Source organism: Xyrauchen texanus, chromosome 31 (assembly GCF_025860055.1).
Source record: "Xyrauchen texanus isolate HMW12.3.18 chromosome 31, RBS_HiC_50CHRs, whole genome shotgun sequence".
NCBI classification, from domain to species: domain Eukaryota; kingdom Metazoa; phylum Chordata; class Actinopteri; order Cypriniformes; family Catostomidae; genus Xyrauchen; species Xyrauchen texanus.
This window is the reverse complement of record NC_068306.1, coordinates 28,815,631-28,825,550: the sequence shown is the minus strand read 5'-3', so window position 1 is coordinate 28,825,550 and position 9,920 is coordinate 28,815,631. Positions and strand designations below refer to the sequence as shown.

The 9,920-nt window shown below is 40.7% G+C and overlaps 1 pseudogene; it reads right to left on the bottom strand.

Annotated features, from left to right (window-relative positions):
- Nucleotides 1-6,996: 6,996 nt before the first annotated feature.
- LOC127624914 (39S ribosomal protein L22, mitochondrial-like) lies at nt 6,997-9,471 on the bottom strand (annotated as a pseudogene).
- Nucleotides 9,472-9,920: the final 449 nt, after the last annotated feature.

The window sequence follows — 9,920 nt, the reverse complement described above, 5'->3', positions numbered from 1 at the left end:
GGGAAATTGGAGATGGCACTGAGAACTTCAGAACTGTACAAATCTTGCTGTTACACTGATCCAGGTTTGGCATTCTCTAGTGATGGCTGGGGTTTTCATGGATTGAGATCAAGAAGGCTGATACCAGATCAGTGTAAAAGGGCAGGTTGTGCCTGGAGCATCAAACCTCAAAGTTCCAGTGGTGGAAACTGAATATTTGTTGTAAATAATGTTCAGCCAGTAAACAGAATGAGAATGGGCAGATATTTTGAGGATAGATTTTTTGTTTCACATTTATTTCCACAAAGTGAAAACATCAATTAGCTTTTTTTTAAAGGGTTTGTTCTAACAAAAATGAAAATTGTGTCAAGACATACTCACTTCTTCCATGAAACACAAGGACATTTTTTGAAGAATGTTAACGGTGTTCTTTTTTCCATACAATGAATGTGGATGGTGACTGAAGCTAACATTATCCTTAACATTTCCTTAGGGGTCATCGGAGTCTGGAACAAAATGCGGATGAGTAAATGACTCAAATAAAGTAATTTTCAAGTTTCAATTTCTGTCAAATTGTTTGCAACCTGTATGAGAATGTCACTTTTATCAAATGTACTAAATATAGTTGTGACAGAAATGTCAATATTGCAGGATATATGCAGGAAAATAAAGACCTAGATGGTTTTGCAAAGGGTGAAGGTCTCTTTTACAATCAGATTTAAACCAGTCGGACACTGTTTACCTGGTCTCGGCTGATGGATGGTGGAAAACACTTGAGGGAACACCATTGCCTCAAATTATAAGCCATTAAACGGAGCCACTTCAATTTCACCATCCTAATTTAATGAGGGTGCCTAATGAAACTGCAAAATACGACAGAGGACTCTGATAGACTATCCAGAGCTGGAAGGGTTTTAGGTGAATTGGTGTCTAGCATTTTAGTTGAATTAAATCTGTGTTCTATAAATAAAATGTTCATTAAGTTCTTCCCTGTGCAGATGAGACATTTTAACATTGTGTAAAACCACATTGGAATTCAAAAAGCCAGTTCATAGGCCTATCTGATGTATATGAAACTACGATGGGATCCTGGAGTTTACTTTAACCCTAATGTTGTCATTACAGGGAAAATGAAGTGGTCTTAATTAAACATTACTTGAAATGTTAAGTTTTGGTCTCATAACTCAAATATCTTAGTTCCTTGAAGTTATTTATCTTAAAGATCTAAAGGCTTAAGATTTTAAGTGTTAATAACTCAAACTATTGAGTATAAATTTGAGGCAATGGGGAATACCTACAATCCCTTGTGCTTAAATTACTTAATTATGTTTGCGTGTTCAAAAGGGAACTTATGGAGGAATTTAAATAGTTGTTATTAAGAATTCATAGATGTTTTAGCCCTTTTGAAGTATTTATGTTGTTTTGTTGCAAATAGTTGTTTCGTCACATTAGGGTGATCTGTGTCCCCTTAGGTCAAGTTGGTCCCTGTAAACACTATTTAAATTTACCTTGTAGATATGCCACTGAAGTACAGATGCTTTTCTGTGGGTTTAATGGTCGACCATGAATCAGTAAATATATTCATAGAAATGTGAGCTCTGTTTGTGTAATTTGAGTCAATTCAACTAAAATGATTGAGCAGTAACAACTCTACTTTTGTCACGTTCCTGTGTTGTCTGCCCCGTGTTTTCTGTTTCACATGCCACCTTTCACGTTCCATGTCACGTTTTCCTTGTTGTCCGCCCCGTGTTTCATTGTCTGTGTAAACAAACTACATTTCCCATGGTTCCCGGCCCTCATCACCACTGCCACAGCGTTATTGTCTGCACCTGAATATCGTTTGTTATCTTCCTGTGTCGCTGTATTTAACCCCGTTTGTTTCTCCATTCCCCTGTCGGTCTTTGATGTATGTGGACGCCTGTTACCCGTGCTCTCTGTCTTGGTTTATTCCCCGGTTACCCCTTCTGTAAGCCTTCCGTGTTTTGTTAACCCTTTGTATGCCTTCCGTGTTTTGTTTTACCTTTTCCCATCGTGGATGTTTCCTTTGTTCATGTTTTTTCGTGCTGCCTTTTTATTTAATAAAATATCGCTGCAAGTAGATCCTCGTCCCGTGTTTGCCTTCACCGTCAATCGTGACAGAAAGACCGACCACAAATGGATCTAGCAGCGGTTTTCACCGAACTGGCCCAGGCAGATCTGACCGTTCTCGAGTACTCACGACTCTTCTCCACTGTCGCCATCCACACCAGGTTCGACGACGCCTCCCTGAAGACCATCTACTGGGTCGGGTTACCATCATCCCAGTGGAGGGAAGCGCCGGAACCCGGAGAGCACACGTGGAGGGAGTACGTGAGTCTCGTTCTGAGGGAACTCGCGGCCGAGGAACCACCCCTCTTGATTCCGGCTTTCGAGCCTGAGCCCATGCCTGCCCTGATTGATGAGCCAGCGCTGCCAACTTCGTCCGCCCGGAGAAGGAGGAGAAGAAAAGCTTCCGCTCTCCAGCTCACGCCGGCCACGGTCAGCGAGCCAGCGCCCACGCCTGCCACGGTCAGCGAGCCAGCGCCCACGCCTTCCCTCGACCGTCCCAGAACCAGCGCCTGTAGCCTCGACCGTCCCAGAGCCAGCGCCTGTAGCCTCGACCGTCCCAGAGCCAGCGCCTGTAGCCTCGACCGTCCCTGAGCCAGCGCCTGTAGCCTCGACCGTCCCTGAGCCAGCGCCTGTAGCCTCGACCGTCCCTGAGCCAGCGCCTGTAGCCTCGACCGTCCCTGAGCCAGCGCCAGTAGCATGACCGTCCACGAGCCAGCGCCAATAGCCATGACCGTCCCAGAGCCAGCGCCTCCCGAGCCTCCCAGGGCTCCGCCTCTCAAGTCTTCCAGGGCTCCTCCTCCCGAGCCTCCCAGGGCTCCGCCTCTCAAGTCTCTCGAGTCTTCCAGGGCTCCTCCTCCCGAGCCTCCCAGGGCTCTGCCTCTCAAGTCTCTCGAGTCTTCCAGGGCTCCTCCTCCCGAGCCTCCCAGGGCTCCGCCTCTCCAGTCTCTCGAGTTTTCCAGGGCTCCTCCTCCTGAGCCTCTCAAGTCTCTCGAGCCTCCCAGGGCTCCGCCCCTCAAGTCACTTGAGTCTTCCAGGGCTCCGCCTCTCGAGCCTTCCAGGGCTTGGCCTCCCGACCCTTCCAAGGCTCCGCCTCCCATGTCTCTCGAGTCTTCCAGGGCTCCTCCTCCCGAGCCTCCCAGAGCTCCGCCCCTCAAGCCTCTCAAGCCTGCGAGGGCTCCGCCCCCCAAGTCTCTCGAGCCTCCCAGGGCTCCACCCCTCAAGTCACTCGAGTCTTCCAGGGCTCCGCCTCTCAAGCCTCTCGAGCCTTCCAGGGCTCTGCCTCTCAAGTCTCTCGAGCCTCCCAGGGCTCTGCCTCTCAAGCCTCTCGAGCCTTCCAGGGCTCCGCCTCTCGAGTCTCTCGAGCCTCCCAGGGCTCCGGCTCTCCAGCCTCTCGATCCTCCAAGGGCTCCGCCTCTCGAGCCTCTCGAGCCACCCAGGGCTCCGCCTCTCGAGCCTTCCAGGGCTCCGCCTCTCAAGCCTCTCGAGCCACCCAGGGCCCCGCCTCTCGAGCCGTCCAGGGCTCCGCCCCCCGAGCCTCCTACGGCTCCGCCTCCCGAGGACGAGGATCTATCAAGTAGATCCTTGTCCCGTGTCTGCCTTCACCGTCAATCGTGACAACTTGCATGTATATTTTTAACTTAAATATTTAAGTTCATTCTAAATTAACACCAAGTGAAGTTAACTTAATTACACATGTTTTTGGAGACGCCATTACTTAATTCAGTTGAGGGAATGAGTTTACTCAATCAATTAAGTAAAAGGAACTTATTATGGTTTTCAGTGTACCTGGACTTGTTCTGACTAATATAAAAACTGAAACATACAGACCGTATGAAACAAATGTACAGTTAACTTTAGAACTGGAAGTATTTTGATAATGCAAACATTTGGGAGCTTCCTTTAGCTTTTATCTATGGAACTTATCCTTTATCTACAATAAATTCAACTGTGTCTTTACATTTCCTAGTGGCAAATAAAAACAAGAGGCTTAGAACTAAGTCAGTTTCATGAAACTTGTCAAGAACATATCCAGATATTATATAGAGAGAGATAATATTTGGCAATCTAAAGAACCCCAAAAGGTAACTTAATTGAGTATCTTTGTTTTTACATGGCAATGCTAATTACTGTAGGCTCATAAAAAATAATAACAAAAATAAAACTTATTTTAAATTGTACAGTAATTATATAACATAGTATTTGTACTGCCTTTAATTGAAGCACTGTGGTATAGAGTATTTTGAACTATAATTCAGTAATATAAAAAAAAGGATATTACAATTAGCAGAATGTAATGAGAATCATAATTGAGAATAATGAAAATTATAATTAACCTCAAAGGTAAAATGTCCGGATGCAACACAGTAATGACAATTTGGGGTGTTCGCATTTTTAATTGTAATTTAAATAATGTAACACAAACGTTAATGTCTTTGTGTACAATATACTATTATTCATTTAGAAAAATGCAGTTGTTTGTTGTTAGTTCATACAAGTTCATAATGCATTGACAAATACAACATTTAATTTAAAACTGTATTAGTATATGTTAAAATTAACATTAACCAAGATGAATAAATGCTGTCAAATACAAGTATTGATAATTGCTAGTTTATGTTAACTAATGTAGTAACTAAACAAATACAACCTTATTTTAAAATGTTAGCCTATATTATTTTATTTATTTGTATGTGAAATGTGACCTGGAATGTTTTTGTGAGATCACCAGCTTGTAGAAATCATAGTGACAGTGCATCTGGAAAGTATTCACAGCGCTTCACTTTTTCCACATTTTGTTATGTTACAGCTTTAATCCAAAATTGATTAAATTCATTATTTTCCTCAAAATTCTACAAACACTACCCCATAATGACAATGTGAAAGAAGTTTGTTTGAAATCTTTGCAAATGTATTAAAAATACATGTACAATGTATATAAGTATTCACAGCCTTTGCCATGACACTCAAAATTGAGCTCAGGTTCATCCTGTTTCCACTGATCATCCTTGAGATGTTTCTGCAACTTGATTGGCAGTCCACCTGTGGTAAATTCAGTTGATTTGGAAAGGCACACACCTGTTTATATAAGGTCCCACAGTTAACAGTGCATGTCAGAGCACAAACCAAGCCATGAAGTCCAAGGAATTGTCTGTAGACCTCCGAGACAGGATTGTATTGAGGCACAGATCTGAGAAGGGTACAGAAAAAATTCTGCAGCATTGAAGGTCCCAATGAGCACAGTGGCCTCCATCATCAGTAAATGGAGAAGTTTGGAACCACCCGGCCAAAGTGAGCGATCAGGGGAGAAGGGTTTTAGTCAGGGAGGTGACCAAGAACCCGATGGTCACTCTGACAGAGCTCCAGCATTTCTCTGTGGATAGAGGATAAACTTCCAGAAGAACAACCATCTCTGCAGCACTCCACCAATCAGGACTGTATGGGAGAGTGGCCATATGGAAGCCACTCCTCAGTAAAATGCACATCACAGCCCACATGGAGTTTGCCAAAAGGCACCTGAAGGACTCTCAGACCATGAGAAACAAAATTCTCTGGTCTTATGAAACAAAGATTGAACCCCTTTGGCCTGAATGGCAAGCATCATGTCTGGAGGAAACCAGGCACCGCTCATCACCTGGCCAATACCATCCCTACAGTGAAGCATGGTGGTGGCAGCAGCATCAGGCCAGTGGTGACTCAGTGGTTGAGGCTCTGGGTTACCGAAAGGTCAGGGTTCAAGCCCCAGCACCGTTAAGATGTCACTGTTGGGCCCTTGAGCAAGGCCCTTGACCGTATCTGCTCCAGGGGCACTCTTTCATGGCTGAACCTGCGCTCTGACCCCAGCTTATTTGGGATAATCTAAAACAAATCTGTACCTGTACTCTGCACAATGACAATAAAGTTAAATCTTAATCTGTTTTTCAGAGGCAGGAACTGGGAGACTAGTCAGGATTGAGGGAAAGATGAATGCAGCAATGTACAGAAACATCCTTGATGAAAACCTACTCCAGAGCGCTCTGGACCTCAGACTGGGGCGAAGGTTTAGGACAATGACCCTAAGCACACAGCTAAGATAACAAAGGAGTGGCTACGGGACAACTCTGTGAATGTCCTTGAGTGGCCCAGCCAGAGCCCAGACTTGAACCCGATTGAACATCTCTGGAGAGATCTGAAACTGGCTGTGCACCGATGCTCCCCATACAATCTGATGGAGCTTGAGAGGTCCTGCAAAGAAGAATGGGAGAAACTTCCCAAAAATAGGTGTTCCAAGCTTGTAGCATCATACTCAAAAAGACTTGAGGCTGTAATTGGTGCCAAAGGTGCTTCAACAAAGTATTGAGCAAAGGCTGTGAATACTTATGTACATGTGATTTTTTTTTTATTATTATTTTTAATACATTTGTAAAGATTTCAAACAAACTTCTTTCACATTGTCATTATGGGGTAGTGTTTGTAGAATTTTGAGGAAAATAATGAATTTAATCAATTTTGGAATAAACCTGTAACATAACAAAATGTGGAAAAAGTGAAGCGCTGTAAATAGTTTCCGGATGCACTGTATGTGAAAGTTTGTTATGTGTCCTATAGGAAATGCCAGACAGAGTCCCAAATTCAATGAGCAACAGGTCTAGTTCATTCTACTAAAAAAGGATTAAATATGAATGCACTATCAGATGGTAAAGTGGGATATGGGGTTGACCAAATTCCAAGAAATGTTTGACAGAAATGCAGTTAAAGTCAGTCATCCAAATTTAAATGAAATGTGCACATTAGTTCTGAATATTATAGTTTATGTCTAATATGTTACCCTTCAGGAAAAAAGCATTCAAGTCTGGAAATACAGTGAACTTCAAGATTGATCCAGAGCTTTTTTTATTTAAATTAATATTATTTACATAAAGACGATAACAGTAAGTCTAGTGTAATGTTAAACTATAGTGAGTGAATAATCGTTCTGTTCCTCAGTTGTTCCACGTACTCCTTGGCCTGGTCCAATCCCATCTTCTGTTCAACTTTGGGCGGCACTCCCTCAACAAGCTTTATGAAGTAGTGGCAGTGCACTTTGTCCATGATGCCGAACATGCCACGTCCACGATAACGAATGCGCTTCAGATATTTTCCCTTAGCTGAGAATGATTCAGCTGTTGGGATCAGGAGCAAGAAAATATAATTCAACTGCTAGAGTAAAAGGTATGAATGCACTATCAGATGGAAAAGTAAAATGTAGTGAGCTATATTTATTATTGTTTAATTATTCCCCTGAGGTCCACTTAAAAAGTAAATTTTTTCACCATAAATAGTCATAATGTCATTTTTCATGACCTTTTTTCACCCTCTTTCTGATCCTGAATTAAACACCCCAGTTAAAGTAGAGTACAGTCTTGGGTAGGGGTGGGATGATATGGTTCTCTCAAGATTTGGTTCTATGTACAGTCAAATGACAAAGTATGACAGATAAAAAAAAAATGTTACTGTTTGAGCAGATTTATACATATTATAATTTCTCATCAGAATAAAGTTCTCTATAATAATGAAAAGCATTTATATAGTGTGTTAATCACATTTTAGCTTTTTTAAAAAGAAAATATTCTACGTTCTATCAATTAATATTATGTTATAAAGTTGCATAAATAATAATCTGAACTGCCACTGATGGAAATAATGTGTGCAACATACAAGTATTTAACTTAATTTATATAACAAGCACAAAAACAGTACTGTCTCTTTAAGCACAGCGACTTTTGCCCTCAATAAGCTTCGTCAAATAATTTGTTTCGCGATATTTTGAGGTTCGATATATTGTCCCATCCCTGCTCTTGTGCATGTTATACACCTCAAGCAAACACATTGCTACTCTTTACCAGCAGAAACAGCTGCACTTGTACTAATGGCTTATGGATTGAATGTTTCAATTATAGGTTGGTATTCAAGCACTTACCAAAATATACATTTGATTTGTATTCCACGTTGTGATTCTTCACTGCCATTTCCTGGGCTTCCAAAAGCACCTTGAACACAAAAATGTTTGCAAAAAAATACAAAAAATGCTATGAATTTCCAAACCACTTGAGGCATTGTGATCACATAGCTTGAGGGCAGATAAATAAGCAAACAAATTTCACTTTGTTAATACTATTTATTACACAGACCTCTGAAATATTCTATTCTGATGGTCAATGGCGCCATCTAGTGGTCCAAAATTTCTCAGTAACAACCAATCAAGACTGCTTATCCAGGTATTGCGAGTAATATTTCCTGCTTCTTGGATTACTGTGTGATCTCTGCAAGTTAATAAAATAATACTCAAATCAATATTCATGTGCACTTATTTATTTATTTGGCTTGTAACAAGCTGGATAATGAAGAGTCATTACTTAAAAACACCTTTTTCTCAATCAAACCACTGTTTGTATTCTTACCTATTTCATTATTTGAGCACACTTCTTGTTGTTGAACTCTAGCTGAGCGAGTGCCTGGTCAATGGTCATACCTCTGATCTGTTGTTTAAAACACAAACCAGGTTTTACTTGGTCTATAATAGGCATTGAACTTAATGCATACTTACATAATCACTGAAATAATGCAATAAAATATACATGGTGCCAGCTACATTGAGAAATGTATCACCATAGACATTTTCAAATGTATAATGTGTCCTGTCTAGAGCCTACAAGATAAATTAGGCATGATAATAAATTACTAATACAGGTCAGTCCTTGCAAGCAGATATATCACTTACCAGCTTAGCCAAGTACCACATCTTGTCTTTGCTGTATTTAATCTGACGTCTACAGTGATGGATCTCCTATCAGGAATGTAAATAACACAAAGTCAACGTTAGCATACTTAAATCCCATTAAGATCAGACACGTCATTCACATTATTTGTGTGTAATGGTGAATTTTATGGACCACTAACTGCAGGTCTGCGTGGCTCATCTTTCTGTTGTGGTGGATATACAATCAGATTGTTCCTTTCCCAATGTTTGCTGTTTAACTCCGCACTTGTGTGAAGACATGACACTTGAAATGGCAAAGATGGAACACCAATCAACCTGAAAAGAACATAAGAAATTGACAGTTTGCCTATAGGTAGACAACTCAATAACTAGGCTATAGGCGCATCTAAATCCTAAAAATGTGGTTTATGTAGGCAACTCACTAGGTTTTGAGACACTCAAATAGGCTATACGTGTATTGAATGCAGTCTGTGTCCTAAACGTTGGTATTTTCTTACCTAGAGTGAATTTGTCCACAAACACGACCGATGGTGGTAACCTGTCGATAAAGTTAATATAAATTCAAATTAACTCAAAACAACTAAATTGTATCTATAACAAATATATAAAGAAATTATAGTAGGTTTGGCTCACCAGCCCATGTCACTGCGCTTTCCGTTAAATGTCATTAAAGTTACAGAATGGCTTTAAAATTGCTTTATTCTTTATTAATAGTAGAATTGTTGTAGATAAACACTTAAATATTATAATTTAATTATGTCTACTAATAAAAATTCCTTTATATACTTATTGAATATGCTGCTCTGCTTTTCAACTTTTTACCCTAGCTGATTTATGAATTACTAATTTTTTAATGACATCTTTCTTTTTTTATCAATCTTTCCTTACTTTGATTTTTGTTTATTTGTTACTCCTCTGGTGACCATTATTTCTTTAAATAGTTTTGTTATAAATTGTGACAATGTCATTGTTTTGTGCGGACTGTATTATTCTGTGTTACTATTAAATAATAATGAAGGACCTGAAACGGAAAAACATTAATGCATTGGTCTCAAACAAATGTTTGGTTGTTTCCATGATAACTTGTCCCTTCTCGCGGTCCGTATAATTTTTACGA